The sequence below is a fragment of the Anabrus simplex genome, chromosome 6 (genome assembly GCF_040414725.1).
Source record: "Anabrus simplex isolate iqAnaSimp1 chromosome 6, ASM4041472v1, whole genome shotgun sequence".
In the NCBI taxonomy this organism is placed as follows: domain Eukaryota; kingdom Metazoa; phylum Arthropoda; class Insecta; order Orthoptera; family Tettigoniidae; genus Anabrus; species Anabrus simplex.
Genome location: NC_090270.1, coordinates 229,561,111 through 229,580,464, shown reverse-complemented (window position 1 = coordinate 229,580,464; position 19,354 = coordinate 229,561,111). Strand labels below are relative to the sequence as shown.

The 19,354-nt window shown below is 40.8% G+C and overlaps 1 protein-coding gene across 3 annotated transcripts in view; it reads right to left on the bottom strand.

The window, feature by feature from the left end:
* LOC136876371 (sodium-independent sulfate anion transporter) overlaps positions 1–19,354 on the bottom strand; it is a 289,375-nt gene that overhangs the window by 66,471 nt on the left and 203,550 nt on the right. The gene's annotated exons all lie outside the window — the stretch shown is intronic.

The window sequence follows — 19,354 nt, the reverse complement described above, 5'->3', positions numbered from 1 at the left end:
CTACGCTTGTTATGTTTTGTAGATAATGTCAAGTCTGTTAGATTATTTGTGGTGTTAGTGTGATATTTAAACATATTAGTAGATAGTAGTTATATTTTTAGAACATTTAAAGGAATTTAAAGAAATTTTTACAGAACGTTGTTCCACAAATGCCACGAAAACTGTCGGATGCCTGGCAGTTTTTTTTGACATCACTGATAATAGGAAACACGCAAAATGCAAATTTTGTGGCCGCACATACGCGACGGGTGGTGGCACATCAAATATAATATAATATAATATAATATAATATAATATAATATAATATAATATAATATAATATAATATAATATAATATAATATAATATAATATAATATAATATAATATAATATAATATAATATAATATAATATAATATAATATAATATAATATAATATAATATAATATCTGTATTTATAGAAGCATTCTACTGATAGCTGTTTGGCATTGGGACGTGTAGTACTATGTTGTCAAATATGTTTTTTAATCACATTTGCAAATAGGGACATTCCAGTAAACGTTCATTTACGTAATTACTTTTGTCATCCTGTAGATGAAATTATGTCAGTGTTTTTCATTATATTCTGATAAGATTCTTTATATTCAGGTTATTCTTCTCATTAACAGTGTACCGTATCACATGAACTTACGAAATAATTGTTAATACATTACTTTTCTGTTAACCTCCAATCCCCTTGTATACAAACCCTTTCGGTAGGTATGCGCCATACTTTGTATTACTATTCGAATGAGTTAACTATACGAGTTACTAATATTTATTCCACATACTACCTCCTACTCCCTAGCAGTTCCGTATGTAACAATTCTAGTGAATATATATGCAGTTATTTATAGTTGTTACGTTGTGAGAGAAGGGTATTAATAGGGGAATGCAATATATTCTCAGTGCCATACCTATAACGTGTTTAAACGTCCCGCGTCAGGACATTCACTCGGTAGTTCCCTCGGTACTACCGGGTGATGACGTCACAACAACTGCTCCGCTCCGCTCCGTCCCCAGCAATACTTTTTAGTACTGGAGTGGCTTTCAGGACTACCCGTTCACTCCTTTCCCCTCCTTTTCAGTACCTGAGTGGGGCAGTGTTGATTGTTTACGTCGGGACACCATTACTGTGCATGCGTATACATGTGATAGGAGAGAACGAATACTTCAGTCCTGTGAACTGGAATAGCTACTTGAATCTACATCCCTTTGTTCCAGTAACAAACTGTTTTCCACTGTAGTATGTTGAATCTTAAACAAGTTCAAATGTGGTTGGTAACCAGAAAGAAGAGCCTCCAGTTAACTGAACAACTGAAGATCAGAGAGGTGGCACAAATCAATATTTCTTTTCAAGCGAGAAGAAACATCTCGCTAGTCATACGAATCGTGCCTGTCTTCTCTCAGTTTCTGATATGTACATTTCCGCCTGCTAGTTCATTAAAGGAATGACATTTGCCGTAACACAAAGTCTCGTGTCAATGTGTCAATCAATCCTTGTGATTTTCCTCCTGACAAATTGATTATGCGTCCACCTCTGTGGTGTAGTGGTTAGTGCAATGATTAGCTGCCACCCTCGGAGGTTCGGGTTCGATAACCAGCTCTGCCACAAAGTGGTACGAGGACTGGAACGGGGTCCATTCAGCCTCGGGAGGTCCAATGAGAATATTTCCACCTCAGCCATCCTCGAAGTGGTTTTCCATGGTTTTCCACTTCTCCAGACAAAGGCCACGGCCACTTCCTCGCCCCCCCCCCCTTCTTCCTTTTCTATTCCTTCCAGTCTCTAGTTTTCCGCCTGCTAATTCATTAAAAGAATGACATTTGGAAGAGATGGGATCCCTCACTGAGACCGAGGGGAAAACCAATCCTGTACGGTAAACGGAATAAGAAAGAAAGAAAGAAAGAAAGAAAGAAAGAAAGAAAGAAAGAAAGAAATAAAGATAGAAAGAAAGAAAGAAAGAAAGGCCCACGAGAGTTAGAGTCTGACATTTAGCGCTAACAGCGAGAAAAAGTTTTTTTTTGTTTTTGTTTTTTTGCTAGTTGCTTTACGTCGCACCGACACAGATAAGTCTTATGGCGGCGATGGGACAGGGAAGGGCTAGGAGTGGGAAGGAAGCGGCCGTGGCCTTAAGGTACAGCCCCAGCATTTGCCTGGTGTGAAAATGGGAAACCACGGAAAACCATTTTCAGGGCTGCCGACAGTGGGGTTCGAATCTACTATCTCCCGAATACTGGATACTGGCCGCACTTAAGCGACTGCAGATATCGAGCTCAGTGAGAGAAAGTTTATTAACGCTGTTCAAAATGGAATTTTGACATGACAACGACCCCAGCGATGCCAGATTTTAAGGAAGTTACCGCCACGTGACTTAGCTTGCTCTCCGTTGCTTTTGTGATATCATGCGGAGTGGTTTTGTGTTAATTGTTATTGCTTTACGTGTGTGTTTCCCGAATATTATTATTGTTGTTAGTTTATCTTCGTTAGCTAATCAGTGGCCAGTTGTACAGTTTCCCATTCTACAAAGTTCAGGAGCGTACTTCTAGAGCCATGAGAGTAAGCAGAAATACTGTTTGGTAGGTCTCAAAGCCGAAGTTCACTTTCGCGGGAAAGAAGTTTTCCACTCCAGGTGAAATTAATTTAATTCATGTTCTGACCACGGTTTCATCTCGATGGAGAATCATCTTTCAATGACAGTTTATTCGTACATGGTAGGCTACAGTACCGTTAAAACCCTAAACCGGTGGAGCTGGTGATTTTCGTTCACCAACCTGCGCTTATCATCCCTAGTCACTAGTTTCTTAGAGTAACGGCCAACTCGCTACTAATACCCTCAGACGAAGTCTTATCGATACTCCCAGTGTAGCTTCATCTGTTCAGGAAGTTTTATGTGACACGCTAGTCGACTTTGACATGCACGTATCGCCAATAATTGGTGAACTTTATTCACCCACGCGCCCAGAAATGTAACGTTCTTGGAGTCTCATTATTTTAAAATATAGACGGTAGAGGAAACTATTTTTAGCTATTTTTATTATAGGACGAAGTTTGTGAAGGTGAAGACATACACACGCTGTTACACAGTAAGACGATTAGGGGGGAGAGGAGCGAGCGGGGGGAGGGGGCATTTTCACCCTCCCCTCACTTTGTGGAGAAAACATTATATTTTTATTCCATTTTAGCCGGATGAAACAAGGAATTATTAAAACAAATTTGTACAAGCCCTGTTGTCTTATCAGCTAATTATTACCTTTATTTTCTGTAATTAAAAACAAAATACTCACAAAATATAGTTCGTCGCAGCTAACCGATTTGTATGTGTTCACCGCTGTCTGTGGCCGGCTTATTCCAACTCTGAAACTTGCCATTGTCAAGACGCTAGCGTAGCACTTTTCGTGATAATTGAGAAACTGTGCCTTTCTTCATTTGATCGAGCATTTTTATAAGATAGCATTGAATTTCACCACGAGATTCCAGTCGGCTAATATTATATTCTGACAGGAATACTGATTTCATTGTAAGAACCTCTGTGGAGTTCAGTTTAAAACATAGTTCAAAAAATTAGGGAACATGTTTTTAACGTCTGGTATGTGAACGTTAATTTGGTAGATGGGGTTCCAATGGTCATACAGCATACCTTGAGACCTTAGCTACTCAGGGTATGTCAATTCGAAGTTATACTCCATCTGTACGCGTAACCATGCATTAAACTGTCAGATGACCCCTCAAAACAAAGTGAATATCGGTGGGTCCGTGTGTCGTTGTGAGGTACACAGACTACTTCAGCCATTTGAGCAGGTTGTACGTTAACCAGCACATCCCATGAGACATCTTAACGAGACAGGCCAGTTCACATGGAGTATTCGACAAGGTCGTGGACGCATGACAACCCCACAGGATGAGCGATATCTGACCATCAGTGCGTTGCGGCGTCGTTCAGCAACTGCCAGAGAACTGCAACAAGACCTCAGGAGGGTCACTGGAGTCACGGTGTCTGACCAGACAGTAAGGAACAGGTTAAGAGAAGTGTCCTTAAGACCCAGACGTCCTGTTCGAGTGCCCCGTTTAACGCAGCAACATCGTAGAGCTCGCCTTCTATTTGCCCGTACCCACGTCAACTGGCAACTTCGCCAATGGAGAACTGTGTTGTTCACAGACGATTCCAGATTTCCCCTGACACAGCGTGATGGACGTCAATGTGTATGGAGACACCGTGGTGAGCAGTACATGCCAAATGTTGCCCAGGAAGACGACCGATTCGGATAAGGTTCTGTGGTGTATGAGGAGTGGCGTCAGTATTGATGGCCGTACAGATCTTGTCGTTGTCCGTGGTAATTTTATCGCTATCGAGTGGATACTACTACAGAATGTGTAGGTTGCTGAACACGGTGTTGGCCCTGAATTCGTACTCACGCACGACAATGCCAGGACTCATGTAGCGGGCATCACCAGAGCTGTCATGCAATAACTGGACATTCAAGAGATGGAATGGCCAGCAGTGAGTCCCGACCTTAATCCCAACGAGCATGTGTGGGATAGGCTTGACAGAAGTATTTGTGGGCGTCTTGTTCCACCACAGACTCTCCAAGACCTCGAACTGGCTCTCATTGAAGAATGGGACCTGATACTGCAACGTGACCTCCGCCGACTTATATGGAGCATGCCACGTAGGTGCCAAGCTGTGATAAATGTTCGTGGAGGACATATACCACACCGAAGCTCTCCAGCTGTGATAAAAGTCCATCCTGGAGGACTGTTATCACTTTGTTGCCGCCCCTATTTGCATATTTCTGTTTGTGTTCTGAAAATGAACGCGAATCCATCGATGTTCTTTTGTATACTTCGACGGTACAGAATAAAGGTTTGATTGGTAATACATCTGAGTGTGAGGTATTGTTTTGTGGAGCATGGCATACGTTCAAAAACATGTTCCCCTAATTCTATGGAACTGTGGATTTATCTGCATCTGTTACAGCACTCCCGTAAATGGATGAGTGAATTTTAGTGTAACTTGCCATTTCAGTACAAATTAAGATCGAGTAGGATCTTAGTTATAAGTTGTTCACAACCGTTCACCAGGAGGGGTGATTCAGAATGGGCCAAAAGCACAGAACTCATACGGTTACATTTGCACGAAAATAGCTCATGACGATTTTTTCTATATCTTTTTCCAATACAGTGAAAATTAAGGGAAATGTTAGTGGCAGTCGTGTGAAAGTGTAAGGTCCAAGAGCCGGTATCTATATAGACTGTAAAGAGCTGGTATGGAGAACATTCCGGCAAACCTTTTGAAGGCTTTGAACCCCTGGCAATAAAATGAAAATGAAAACCTACAACCTGTTTTTCAGTCATTGACCGAGTCAGGGATGTACTCGTATGAATGAGCCATATATAGGCTGTTAGAACGATGGGGTCGCCACTTCCAAAGTGATTTATTAATGACTGACAGATGCTATGAAATGAGAATACAGTGTGTTGCTGGAATAAAAGATAACGGGGAAAACCGTAGTACCCGGAAAAAATCCTGCCCCGCCTCCGCTTTGTCCAGCACAAATCTCACATGGAGTGACCGGAATTTGAACCACGGTATCCAGCGGTGAGAGGCCGACGCGCTGACACCTGGCAATATATTTTTTTAATATTTACCCCAATGCTAGGCGCTCTTTTCCACCGCTTGGAAGAGATCAAATGAAACCATACAGGGCTCCAGAGATTAAGGAAGAGAGTTCGCCATGAAAGGCCGCTGACAGGGAGAACGTGCCCACTTATGTGCCTCAGAATCTGCGGAACAATGTAAGGGTTGGACATATCAAGTACCTACCCAGTCAACGACGGGTCCTACAGCTAATTAGCTATATATTCTGGTAACCCCATTATTACTTTGCTGAACTTCTTACATCCAGTTCGTTACTGACATCCGCAGAGCCCCATACTTCTGCCTCGAACAATGCTCTGCGTATTTAGAGTAATTTTCTAGCTTATATTTAGTACCGTATTTACGCGAATAATCCCCGTCATCGAATAATCCCCGCACCCTAACTTTACGTAGGCTTATTTTGAAAAAACGAAAAGCCAACTTTGACGCAAAAACCGCATCCCAATTTCGTGCCTCAATTTTTTTTTAATGTATTTACGCGAATAATACCCGCACATTACATTTAGGAAGGCTGATTTTGAAAAAAAGAAATGCAAACATTGACGCAAATAAAACCCGCACCCCAATTTCGTGCCCCATTTTTTTTTAATGTGCGGGTATTATTCGCGTAAATACGGCATTTGGCGTCTTCCTCTCCAAGCATATCACGCTAGATCAGAGGTGCTCACGCTGGGCATTCCGTCCCGCGGGCGCACAACAATGTATGTGGGCGGGCTGGCAGGCGACGAGCGCAGCGTATGCTATACAACCACAGTTACGTTGTGGCTGCGTCACAGGCCATGAAGGATGGACGAGCTCTCCCAGTCACTCTTGATCACTGCTGCGATATCCGAGTTTGAAATGGAGGCAGAAAATAATGAAAGACAGAGGTCAGAATTCCACGTTATTTTCAATATACGTTGTAAGAAATAAGTTATTTCTGTTCATTACACTTTATGTATTTTGACCGGATACAATAACGAATTAGACCTACAACCACAAATACCGTATTTACGCGAATAATACAGACACATTTAAAAAAAATTGGGGCACGAAATTGGGATGCGGGTTTTCTTGCGTCAATGTTAGCATTTTTTTTTCAAAATCAGCCTTCCTAAATTTAGGGTGCGCTATTATTCGCGTAAATACGGTGGCGGGGATTATTCACGTAAATACCCGTGTTTACGCGAATAATACCCGCATATTTTTTAAAAAAATTGAGGCACGAAATTGGGATGCGGTTTTATGCGTCAAAGTTGTCATTTTTTTTTCAAAATAAGCCTACCTAATGTTAGGGTGCGGGGATTATTCGCGTAAATACGGTATTACGTAATGAATTACAGTTTTCCTTATTACTCTTTAACACGTGCTTTAGAAGCAATTATAATTTAATAAGGAGTTAAGGTGGCTAAGCTGTTGCTTGTGGTTGGTTGGGTTTAAATTATCTAAAAAACTCACCAACAATCCAATCATGCTTACCGGAATAACATCAATGAGGTTATTTATTTGAAGGCTTACTGTACAATCGCGATCATAACAATTCCTGGTGGAAAAGGAAACAGGTACCCTAACGTTTGGGCAAAGATTTTGGCCAACCCTAAGAATGAAGGAGAAGTAACCAAAGCAACGTCACATGTGTTTCTTTCAGGAGATGTGGCTGCGACGTTGCGCACTCAGAGGTCACTCCTAACCGATTAAAATATTTCTATGGTTAAACGTTCTGGCTATACTAGCTTTTCTAATCAAGGAAAACAACTGTAATTTAACTGGGATGAAATGTGCTCGATGTAATCCCACCCCAATATATGGCATTTAATTGTTTTATCAGCGCTGACAATAGATTCATAGGAAAGGTTTTCTAAACGCCCTTGCGTTTTTGATAATCATAATTATTTAATGCCAGATTATTTTTACTTTGGGTTTTGAGGATAAAAAGTATTAGCAGTATTCAATAGGGCCTATATTGACGAAAATAAGTGTCATTCTTTCTTACAGAGGTTGAGCGCGATGCCATTTGATAATGAAGTCATAGGCGAGACCGCTAACATTTCAGCCAGACTTCGCACACAAGAATTACAAAGAAACTGGAGAATTTGACCCTCAATGAGTTGACATATACGCCATTACGTCTGTTGCCTTGAAGGAGCCGTGTGGTTCCTCCCTTCATTCCCCTGTCCCTTCATTGTCGAGCCAGTGGGACGTGTGAGCAGGCGGGGAAGCAATTACCTTCCCCTCCGCGTGTGTTTCGGTCATACCAATTATCCTCGTACTTCGTTTGCTCCACCTCCCCTCACTCTTCAGATGTGTGCATGTGTTAACGCGTGTAATGGATGTGACCAATGAGAGAGAGTTTGTGTAAGCAGGTAGTGAGTGCTACTGAGGGCTGTACTGATTTCTTGCCTGAAATGAATATTTCTGGTCACGAGATTCTAAAAATTTGTAGTGTGCATCTACCTGGTAGATATATTTACTTTGTTGTTGTTGTACTTTAATCTTGGATAGTAAATATCTATGTCGTCACTCGTGATGAAACTCCCTCTCGCCAATTAGAGGCTACCTATTATCACCGGACGCCTGTTAAATTTTAAATACTATTTTCGGAAATTCAGCTAACAGGGAAAGTCACACAACACTACCACACTGTGCAAAATAATTGTTGCATTATGTAATTAAACTTTTGCTGAATGAATAACAGGAAATTTTTAAATGAAAATAATTATTCCCATACAATGAATTGTAAATCTTAGCGTGCACGCTTAAACCCTGTATCTTTGTAGATGGTAATGCAAACATTATAACGTGTCAGTTTTCTCTGAATGAATACAGATAAGAAAATAAAACCGCCTGTTGATATCGAGCGCAGTATAAATTCAAGCCGGAATATCTTGAAAAGGTCTTTTTTTTGGGTTGCGATTATAGAGTTATATTTTAAATATTGTATCCCAATCACCACGTTGGTGAGTAGTGGAGGAGAGCTCCCTCGCTTTCCTGCAAAGTGTGTTCACTCTCTCGCTTCACCGTGACGTATGCTTGTTACGTAAGCTGCCGGTATTTACGTTAGGTCAGCCCGGCCGCACTGGGCTAGCCTCAACGGGCACTCAGCTGAGCACCTCTGTTCTACACTTATCCACTACCTTTCTCTTCATTATTAGTTTAATTCCTTTTCTTACATACTAGTACTTTTGTTTTCTTAATGTTCAATTTTAAAATTCCATCTTCCCACAATTGACTAATAGAAGTAAGCAAAGATCGAGGGCCGTGCGCGCAGAGGCACGCGGCTGTGAGCTTGCATCCGGGAGATAGTAGGTTCGAATCCCACTATCGGCAGCCCTGAAGATGGTTTTCCGTGGTTTCCCATTTTCACACCAGGCAAATGCTGAGGCTGTACCTTAACTAAGGCCACGGCCGCTTCCTTCCCACTCCTAGCCCTTTCCTGTCCCATCGTCGCCGTAAGACCTATCTGTGTCGGTGCGACGTAAAACAACTAGCAAAGATCGAGGTACAAGAAATAGACATTAACGAAAAAAAAAAATTCAAGATTGCTTATTAGGATTATGAATTTTGAGCTAACAAAAATATGCTGAAAACCCTAAACGGAAAGGTACAGAATGGACAAAGAAATGCAGAAAGGAACTGAACGATCAGATGAGATATTTGGAATAAAAAACAGTGAACAAAATTATGTTCAAACGCGCTCCCTAATTGGGAGTAACAAATAATAATAATAATAATAATAATAATAATAATAATAATAATAATAATAATAATAATAATAATAATGTCTCAGCAGCTAAGATGGCCCATCCTCACGTAGAGCTTGGAAACTACCACGTCAACGAGACAAGACAACTCAAAACTCCAAGCTGCAGTAATGAAGTTCCTACGCACCATGATAGAGAAGACCAGGGAGGGCAAGTTTAGGAATGAAAAAGTCCAAGAGGAGGTGGGAATAGGAGACTTCCTACTGAAGAGGATCCAGAGAACAATACTGAAATAGTTTGGCAACGTAGGGCTGATGAGTGCAAGCAGGCTGCAAGAAGAGAATATGAAAGAGAAGTAAAAGAAAAAAAGACCAATGGGCAGACAGAGGAAAATGGACCGATGTAGTGAAGAAAGATGTCGAGGAGCAAGGGCAAGACTGGGAGAAGATTACGAGAGAAGACTGGTTCATGGACAAAGATGGAGGGGGCTCGCACACCACACCCGGGCAACTGGAGATTGTCAACGATGATGATGATAATTAAAGTCTCAGATAATGAGTAGCAGTCCGTCTAAAGTGGTGCCATCTAGATGGATTGCCTACTAATTTCGAAATTTCGATATACTGCCGTCTAAGAACCAAGAGGTACCCTACAGAAAGAAGTATATGTATCACGTCACAGCAGTATCGAGCCGTAGGCGAAAGGCTTGTGCCTATGTATTACAACCGTACTCAGTAATTATGTATATCATTATATTGCAGATAATTGTGTATTATTAAAAATTTCTCATGGAGCTAATAAGTAGTTCAGACTTTCCAAAAGTGAAAACTCAACACAGCAATAGCAATAATTATTACAGGTCTGCCACCACTCCGTTCCCAAGTCAGATCATAGCGACATTTAAATTTAGTTATCTAACGGTGGTGGCGTTTCATTGGCTCCCGACATGAGAATTATCAACTCCGTTCATTTACTGCATATGAATTATAATAATAGCTGGAGTTAAATTATTACTCATTTAATGAACATTAATCGCATTTCCTTAGCCGCGTTTTTGGAGACATGTTAAACTGCCTGCAGGTAAATGTTGACGTTCCCAATTTACTGCACCAGTAACAGGGAAATCAGAACTCTCTCGGGTGTTCAATGGCTGAGTTGAATGCCACCACTTCCTTCTAGCTCGTTGGTCCCCACAGATCTTTAGCACCGGGCGAGTTGGCCGTGCGCGTAGAGGCGCGCGGCTGTGAGCTTGCATCCGGGAGATAGTAGGTTCGAATCCCACTATCGGCAGCCCTGAAAATGGTTTTCCGTGGTTTCCCATTTTCACACCAGGCAAATGCTGGGGTTGTACCTTAATTAAGGCCACGGCCGCTTCCTTCCAACTCCTAGGCCTTTCCTATCCCATCGTCGCCATAAGACCTATCTGTGTCGGTGCGACGTAAAGCCCCTAGCAAAAAAAAAAAAAAAAAAAAAAAGATCTTTAGCATCCGACATCGTCCAATACGGCGTGTCGAAAGGACTGTCTTTCTGGACGCAGAACAATTTGTGAACAGACATGACTTGGCGTTCGGAAGTCTAAACTTCTCTGCTCACCTGGAACTCAAACGTAACGTTTTGAAACTTCCTCATTCCTAACATGTGATTCCACGAAAATTCCAAAGGAATTTCCCCTGATGCGGATAAAATGATCAAACGCGCAACAAAGGAAGTCGTGCAACTTCCTACTGACAAGCCGGACAACATGATCTATGTTTTGTTTCGCTGCATACAACAAAATTGACTTACGTTAATCAAGTGGCACACTACTGTCGGATTTTTTATTATGGACACTCGAGTTTAGGCTTTAATCACAAACGAACCAATAGGCCTATTGCAATGCGAGTTATACCAATATTTTCCTTGTTTAATTCTACATTAGCGTATATAAGACACATTGTTTTCGACGTTCATTAAATATTTTTTATTTGTGGTTGTAATAAATATTGCCCGCGTTTTTTGGTTTCTTCTCTAGGAAGCGCTCACTTAGGAATATATACAAGGAAAACTACTTGTCTGATGGTAATGAAATTTTTATATGTTATAACCACATGTATTTGTAGTTTAATACTCAAGTTACAATTTTTTTCAACCATCCCGAAAAAAGTTCTTATCATATTTCTAAAGCAACTCTTTCTCAGCCCAGGATAAACGCACAACAGCAAAATTGGGCTTGTTTTGAAGCACTCAGTCATAGTTAACAGAAACTACAACGACTGTAACCGTACAGTTTGGTACCGAATTTATGAAGAGTAATATTGAAAGGAGGTCTTGTGTACGCCGGACCGTGCGATTAACAGCAGGCCGGGTGGTGAAAACGGGCGCAGTGTTGCCGCGTTCAGTAGTAATCACGCGCGCAACGAACACAGTACACTCGCCCCGGGCAGTTGTGAAACGGAATGCCCATGACTTTGGTTTATCCGCAAGCTATTTTCAGTTGTCCTATGTTCTGCATGTTGGCCACGCCACTTCAAGATGCCTCCGAGACCGCCGATATCAGAGGGTGAACTTGCAATGATTTTGAGTGCTATTTGTTTCTTTCAATGTGAGGGGGGAAAAGTAGGAGACAAGACGTTCCCTGTGTACAAGAAGGTGATAGATTGTCTTGTTTTATCGCTGTCGTCAGTGAAGAGAGTAGGAGCCGCTTCAAAGGAGAATGATGGAAATACGTCATCCAGGTCAAGAAAGAAGCAGTATGTGAGACCGGGGCGTCCGAAAATCCATCTCGATGATTTTACTTTGGGCACAATACGAAGAAATATGCACGATTTTTATATGAATAAGATATTTCCCACAATTAAAAGCCTCCGCATGAAACTGTTAGAAAATATGCCGGATTTTCCTGATATGTCAATTTCTACGCGTTTGAAAGTTCGAAGCTTGGGGTTCGGATTCAAAAAAAACTAAACAGGAAACCAGTGCTAATGGAATCTGTGACAGTTGCTGCATCCCGACATACCTACCTTAGACGAATTAGAGACTTAAGAGCACAGGGCTACAAGATCTACTTTACAGACGAGACGTGGTGCGGACAGAACCATACTAAGAAATATGGGTGGCAAGAAAACGTGATTGAAGCTTTAGAAAACAAATTTGACAACTATAATCTGTACAGAGGGTACATTCAGCAAATTTATGGATGGCGTGGAGGGTTCAAAACACCGTCTGGAGCTGGGAAACGCATCATAATTTTACACATCGGAAGTGAAGTAGGATTTCTTGACGGTGCAGAACTTTGATTTATTGGCAAGAAAGGCAGTGGTGATTACCACAATGAGATGAACTCGACTCATTATGAAGAATGGTTCACGAAAATCCTGAGTTTATTGCCTCAAAAGTCGGCTGTCGTTATAGATCAAGCTCCATATCATACGATGGTCGATCCTTCATCTAAAAACCCGAACATGTCATGGCTGAAACCTGAAATTATATCCTGGATAACATCAAAGAATATTTCACTATCACCTGGAGTTGACGATTACAACAAATTAACGAAATCAGAGCTGATTGTCCTTGCCAGGCCTTATTTTCAAACACCGGTAAAGAAGCTGGAACAATTGACTAAACGACTTCGACCAGATGTACAGCTTGTTTGGTTACCAGTGGCCCATTGCGAGCTTAATATAATCGAGCTCATTTGGGCTTACGTAAAAGGGAAAATAGCAAAAACAAATATGGCGAACACATTAGAAAATGGTAGAGGTATGGAAGCAATTAACGCTTTATGCCGAGAAGCCTTACGTACCGTCACCCCTGAACTCTGGAAACAATGCATTAAACACGCTAAGAAAATTGAAGACCACTACTGGGAAAAAGATGGACTGTCTGAAAACGTCCCTTATTTCGAGCCAGTCATAATCAACATGAATGACAGCAGCACCGATTCATCGGAACATAGTGATTTTTCAGACGAAGAAAATTGATAGAATTAAATATTGTAAATATACAGTAGAGTCTCGCTCATCCGACCTTCGCTTATCCGACATTCCGTGTTATCCGACACTGGTAGACTTAATTTGAACTTTTGGTGGAGACTAAATTCAGGCACACCCGCTGTGGAGGGTGCGACTATGGGACAAGCACTGGCCTGACCGCTGGCGGTAGGACAGTTTTTTTCTCAAGGACAGGTGCAGTGAGTCTTCAGTTAATGTAGTATTGGTTGGGTGCGGATGTTCTAGTTTTCATATCCTCTGTGAGTATAGCGAGTAAACGGAAGAAAGTGATTGTTTCTATAGAAGACGAGTGCATTAAAGAGACTGGACAAAGGGGAAATTCTTCAAAATGTGGCTCTAGATTATGGATGTTGGATGTGTTACTGTGGCAGACTGGAAAAAACAGAGGGAAGAAATTTAAAAGTGGTGCTCTACCAGAGCAGAGAAAAAATGAAAAATGTGAGTCCGAAAAAGTAAGTGAAGCACTATTTATTTGGTTATCTCAACACCGGGAGAAGGACCTGCCAATATCTGGCCCCATTCTACAGGAAAAGGCTGCGTATTTCCAGAAGGGGTTTAATGAAGGGGGCCGTAATTTTCCTGCCAGTGCTGGGTGGCTTGATCGGTGGAAAAAAAGGTACGGCATTAGGCAGCTTAATATCTGTGGAGAAAAGTTTCCTTTCGTAAGACATCTGGAATGTTTTCGTTCAATACTGTATGTACTGTACAATTGAATTGATAATTCAATAAACAGAGTACCGTAAAACATGTCATTGTTTTAGTACTAGAGTATAGCCTTGCTGATTGTTTCAGTTCATTTTAGAAGTTATTCTGTATTATCCGACATTTTCGGTGATCCGACGTACTCCAGGTCCCGTTTAGGTCTGATAATCGAGACTCTACTGTATGTAAATAATAATGCAAATAACTCTTGTAAAAATTGTGCAGTGTGATATTTCTAAATTAGGAAATCAACCATTTTTAAACCTGCCTTTGAAGGTCCAAAGCCCTTATGAGAAAAGGTGATGGGAAGTGGAATTTATAGGAGGAAATAAAATTAAAGGTTGAAAATGAACGAAAAGCTGTGTTAGTTGCGCGCGTGATTACTACTGAACGCGGCAACACTGCGCCCGATTTCCCCACCCGGCCTGCTGTTAATCGCACGGTTCGGCGTACACAAAACCTCCCATCAATATTACTCTTCATAAATTCGGTACCAAACTGTACGGTTACAGTTGTTGTAGTTTCTGATAACCATGACTGAGTGCTTCAAAACAAGCCCATGTTTGCTGTTGTACGTTTATCCTGGGCTAAGAAAGAGTTGCTTTAGAAAAATGATAAGAACTTTTTTCGGGGTGGTTGAAAAAAATTGTAACTGGAGTATTACACTAAAAATACATGTGGTTATAACATATAAAAATTTCATTACCATCAGACAAGTAGTTTTCCTTGTATATATTCCTAAGTGAGCGCTTCCTAGAGAAGAAGCCAAAAACCAGAGCAATATTTATTATAACCACAAATAAAAAATATTTAATGAACGTCGAAAACAATGTGTCTTATATACGCTAATGTAGAATTAAACAAGGAAATTATTGGTATAACTCGCATTGCAATAGGCCTATTGGTTCGTTTGTAATTAAAGCCTAAACTCGAGTGTCCATAATAAAAAATCCGACAGTAGGTCCCCTTGTGCAACAGAACATGATCCTACCTCCTCTTACATAGAACTTTCTACAAATTAAAGTGGACAAGAGTATTCTTGAACAATGGAGGGACAATGGACTTTTTCCCAATTTTGGAACAAAATGTTTCGTTCTCGATTCTTTTATTTTCTTTATACAAGTTGCTTTACGTCGCACCGACACAGATAAGTCTTATGGCGACGATGGGACAGGAAGGGGATAGGAGTGGGAAGGAAGCGGCTGTGGCCTTAATTAAGGTACACCCCCAGAATTTGCCTGGTGTGAAAATGGGAAACCACGGAAAACCATCTTCAGGGCTGCCGACAGTGGGGTTCGAACCCACTATCTCCCGAATACTGGATACTGCCCGCACTTAAGCGACTGCAGCTATCGGGCTCGGTGGTTCTATATTCAGGTTCACTCCAAAAATTCTGCTCGTAACTTCGGGTAAAAACATACAGGTAACAACCATTCTACCCGGTGCAACTTCTCTTCTTAAATTTTTGGATGTACAGTTTTTCGCCAATGGAAGAAGTTCACCAAACGTTTTTGTGAGTGAGTTGTATTCGACAATATTGATGCTGACCATCAGAGCCATAATACTGTCACTTCTAGTTGAATATCATGAATTTCATTCTCCTGACAATATTATCACAGGCACTTAAGATTTGAGTTGCTCAACTTGCAACTGCACAAATGGATCCTTCATCCGATGTGCTTATTGTCGTTTACATTTGTGCTTTAAGTATACAGGCTGAAGCGAAATTCGCGTACTCGGGCGTCGCAGCGCGACTTCTCACATGCCAGCAATAAAAAAAGTATCTCACAAAAGTTCGTCCTGCGAGTATATCCGGCAGGAAAAGAACGTTGAAGAGTGGCAATCTGGCAACACTGTAACCACATATAGGATAACTACCTGTGTCAGCAAATACTAGTCGTGTTGAACAGTTGGTGCAGTGGATAGAGTTTTGGGTTAGCATGCAGGAGGTCGAGGGTTCGATCCTGCGTTAAGGCGCACTTTTTTATTTACTAATTTCCATCCGACATTACATACTGTAATACAGTGTAAGTCACCGTTTCTTAGGTCACATGTATCCTACATTTACAAAATAATAGTAACTCTTAACACGTTGTAACGCGTCTAGTAGATGAAGTGGTGCGAATAAATTCACGCCCACGTCGTCTTTCAAAGCTGACCAATGAAAACGAATGTTCGTGCATTTCTAGGATCGTAGTATGTAAGTGGTTTCTAGAGGACGCGCTGCAATCGCATTTGACAATTAAGATGCCAGATACCATACCACCTGGACTACATTTACGAAATAAAAAACATACGCCTCAAACCAGGATCGACCCCCTCGACCTCCTGCATGCTAACCCAAAACTCTATCCACTGCACCAATTGTTCAGCACGACTAGTATCTGCTGACACAGGTAGTTATCCTATATGTGGTTACAGTGTTGCCAGATTGCCACTCGTCAACGTTCTTTTTCTGCCGGATATACTCGCAGGACGAACTTTTGTGAGAGACATTTTTTTATTGCTGGCATGTGAGGATTCGCGCTGCGACGCCCGAGTGCGCGAATTTCGCTTCACCCTGTATATAGGCTAACAGCAGCCAAAATTAGCTGAATAATCATTATTTATAGCCGAGCCTGTCATACCAGTATCTAGGTTCATAAACGTGCATAATGACTCATGGGCAGATAAAATTTGAACAATAAGCATTGATTACAGCTGAACGTTCCAGGATATTTGATTTTATACCATTATCAGTCAGGTATTTCGCGTATGTTCCTGATTAGTCTCATCCGTTTACTTTTACAATATAACTGTGACCGAAGTATGAGCGATGCTAGTAACACAGTTCCGTGTGCAGGCCGTTCCTGTGATCAATTGCTTATAGTTAAGAGTACTTTATATGGTCATCTTAGTGTATGTTTCCAGTGGGGTTAACAATAAGGAAAAGTACATTTTTGTGAGGAAAACAGGAAATTACCTCAATTTTCCTTTCCCAAATACTCGTCTACAGTGAAGTATAAACTATCTATGGCAGCTGATTTTGGATGAAACTAGCATTAGAGCAGAGAAACCACCATATTATTATTATTATTATTATTATTATTATTATTATTATTATTATTATTATTATTATTATTATTATCTACGTATATTAACCCTTTATAGGGCAGGAAATTTTTTTGTTGGTTATGAGTATATTTTTATGTTTCTCTTAATCCTGAGTTGCAAACGAATGGTTAGGACAGTTTTTAAGGCAATTTGCTCCTAAATTTGTTATATACGACTAAAAATAGGGTGGCTAAATATTTAGCCACCATCCATTCTGAGCCCACAACTTTCTGTACGTGGATGGTGACTACTTATTTAGCCCCTCATCAGTATATGAAGTCACAATTTTCTTTCATTTGAAACTTTGAAACAATACCGTAGGGCAAATACAAATAGTCTTTACAAATTTGGATGAACCTTGAAGACAGACAAGGAGAATTTTCAGAATCATCTTGTATGTCAATGTCATCAGTATCCACGGGATCAGCTGATTCAATCTCTGACACATTATCGTGCAATACAGAATTATTGATGCTTTTAGAACGAGTAGATGTATCCATCACCCGAGTTCTGTATGCAACAGAATCTTCAGCATCAATATCCCCACCTTCCTCGCAGTCGTATGCTTGATCTGCTGAAAAAGCGTCTAAGTAAGTCGAATAGCTCGTCTGCCGACATCTTATTTACGTCCACGTACTTCGCCATGACGTATCTTGAGACACAGATAAGAAAATTTAGTTAGATATTTTCTGGCAGCTGGACGCTGTTATGGTTTATCATTTATAGCATAAAACCTAGGCCTAGGCCTACGATTAAAAGTGAGGTTATGCTTTGTCACTTGCCAACTCGGATAAAGGCGATAATATTATCTGAGCGGATAATTTCCCATACTAAAGTCGCATATTGGTTACATGTATGTTTATTCCTACATGCATTTCTACCTCACACTATTCTGTAAGTGTTTCCTTTACAATGTAAAATAATTAGTTGGCAAGCGTAGTCTTGTTTGGCGCAACTTCAACAAAACAACTTCATAAAATAATGTACTTGTAAAGAGATCTGCTTGCCGTTGGCAGAATAGACTGCCAGAATATCAACTGAAGACAATGATATAGCCACAACTAGCAATTCAAATTCTGTTTGTTAGAAAAACAACATCGAATTCCCTCCAAGACAGCATAACCATGTTTTTCCATGGAGCCTCAATGGATGGTGGCAATATCCTCAGCCACCTCGATCGTTTTCCAATCCCAGTTGCTTGCACAGCCTTCACAATCTTCTTTGTGGCTTACTATTTAGCCACTATCCGTTCAGGCATGTGGCTTATGGCGATAAAGACCAAATTCATTGCAATTTGTTAAAAATATGGACCTTTATGTGGGGTGGCTAAATATTTAGCCACCAACCTATAAGGGGTTTAGAGTTTACTGAAAACCGTCTTGACAAATCCGTCCGTCCGTTCTACTGGAACGATGGGCTTCATTTCTCTTTTATTCTATCCGAAATTACCTACCGGTGAATCATGAGACATTGATAAGTCTCCAAGTTCAGCCAACTTTGAGTAATCATAAAATCAAATCATTAAATTATCACTCCAATAACTGCAGGCGAAGGCTTACCCTAACCCGCAATACATTCTGTACTTAACAGGTTGCTAATCGATTAACACTTTCATTAATATTCACACATATGTGATTTTCATCCTTAATAATGTCATTGCATGCAGCCATGTTTGATTACTAACTGTATACACTTCCTCTGATGATGGAAGAATACTATTCTCTGCTAGATACTCTATGATTCTCTGACCTTCCCCAGCTTCTGAATAGACTCAACAGATGGCAGAACGTTCCTAATAACATGCTGCTAAGAGCAAACCGTCTACGTACGTACAGACGCAGGCGGGAACGTATCAAGTCGACTAGCCTTCTGTACGACCATTAATAAAGCGCAGGGATAAACTCTTGAAAAAAAAAACAAAAAAAACGGATGGTCTACTTACGCGAACCAGTATTCGGCCTCGGCCAATTTTATGTCGCACTATTTCGGGCAAGATCGTTTGAAAATGTTGAGTTTTAGATACGACCGAATGGTCGAAACACAGGGAAAATTGTATGGAAAGAAGTGTCTTAAACTTCATTACGAATGAATCAGTATGGTATATACCGGTACTAAATGTGCATAAAACTATTGAAAAGGGCAGGCAAAAATATGACTGCGACAGGCATATCAAGACGAGTTATCCGACCTATTGATAAGGAATGCTGCAGAGCAGA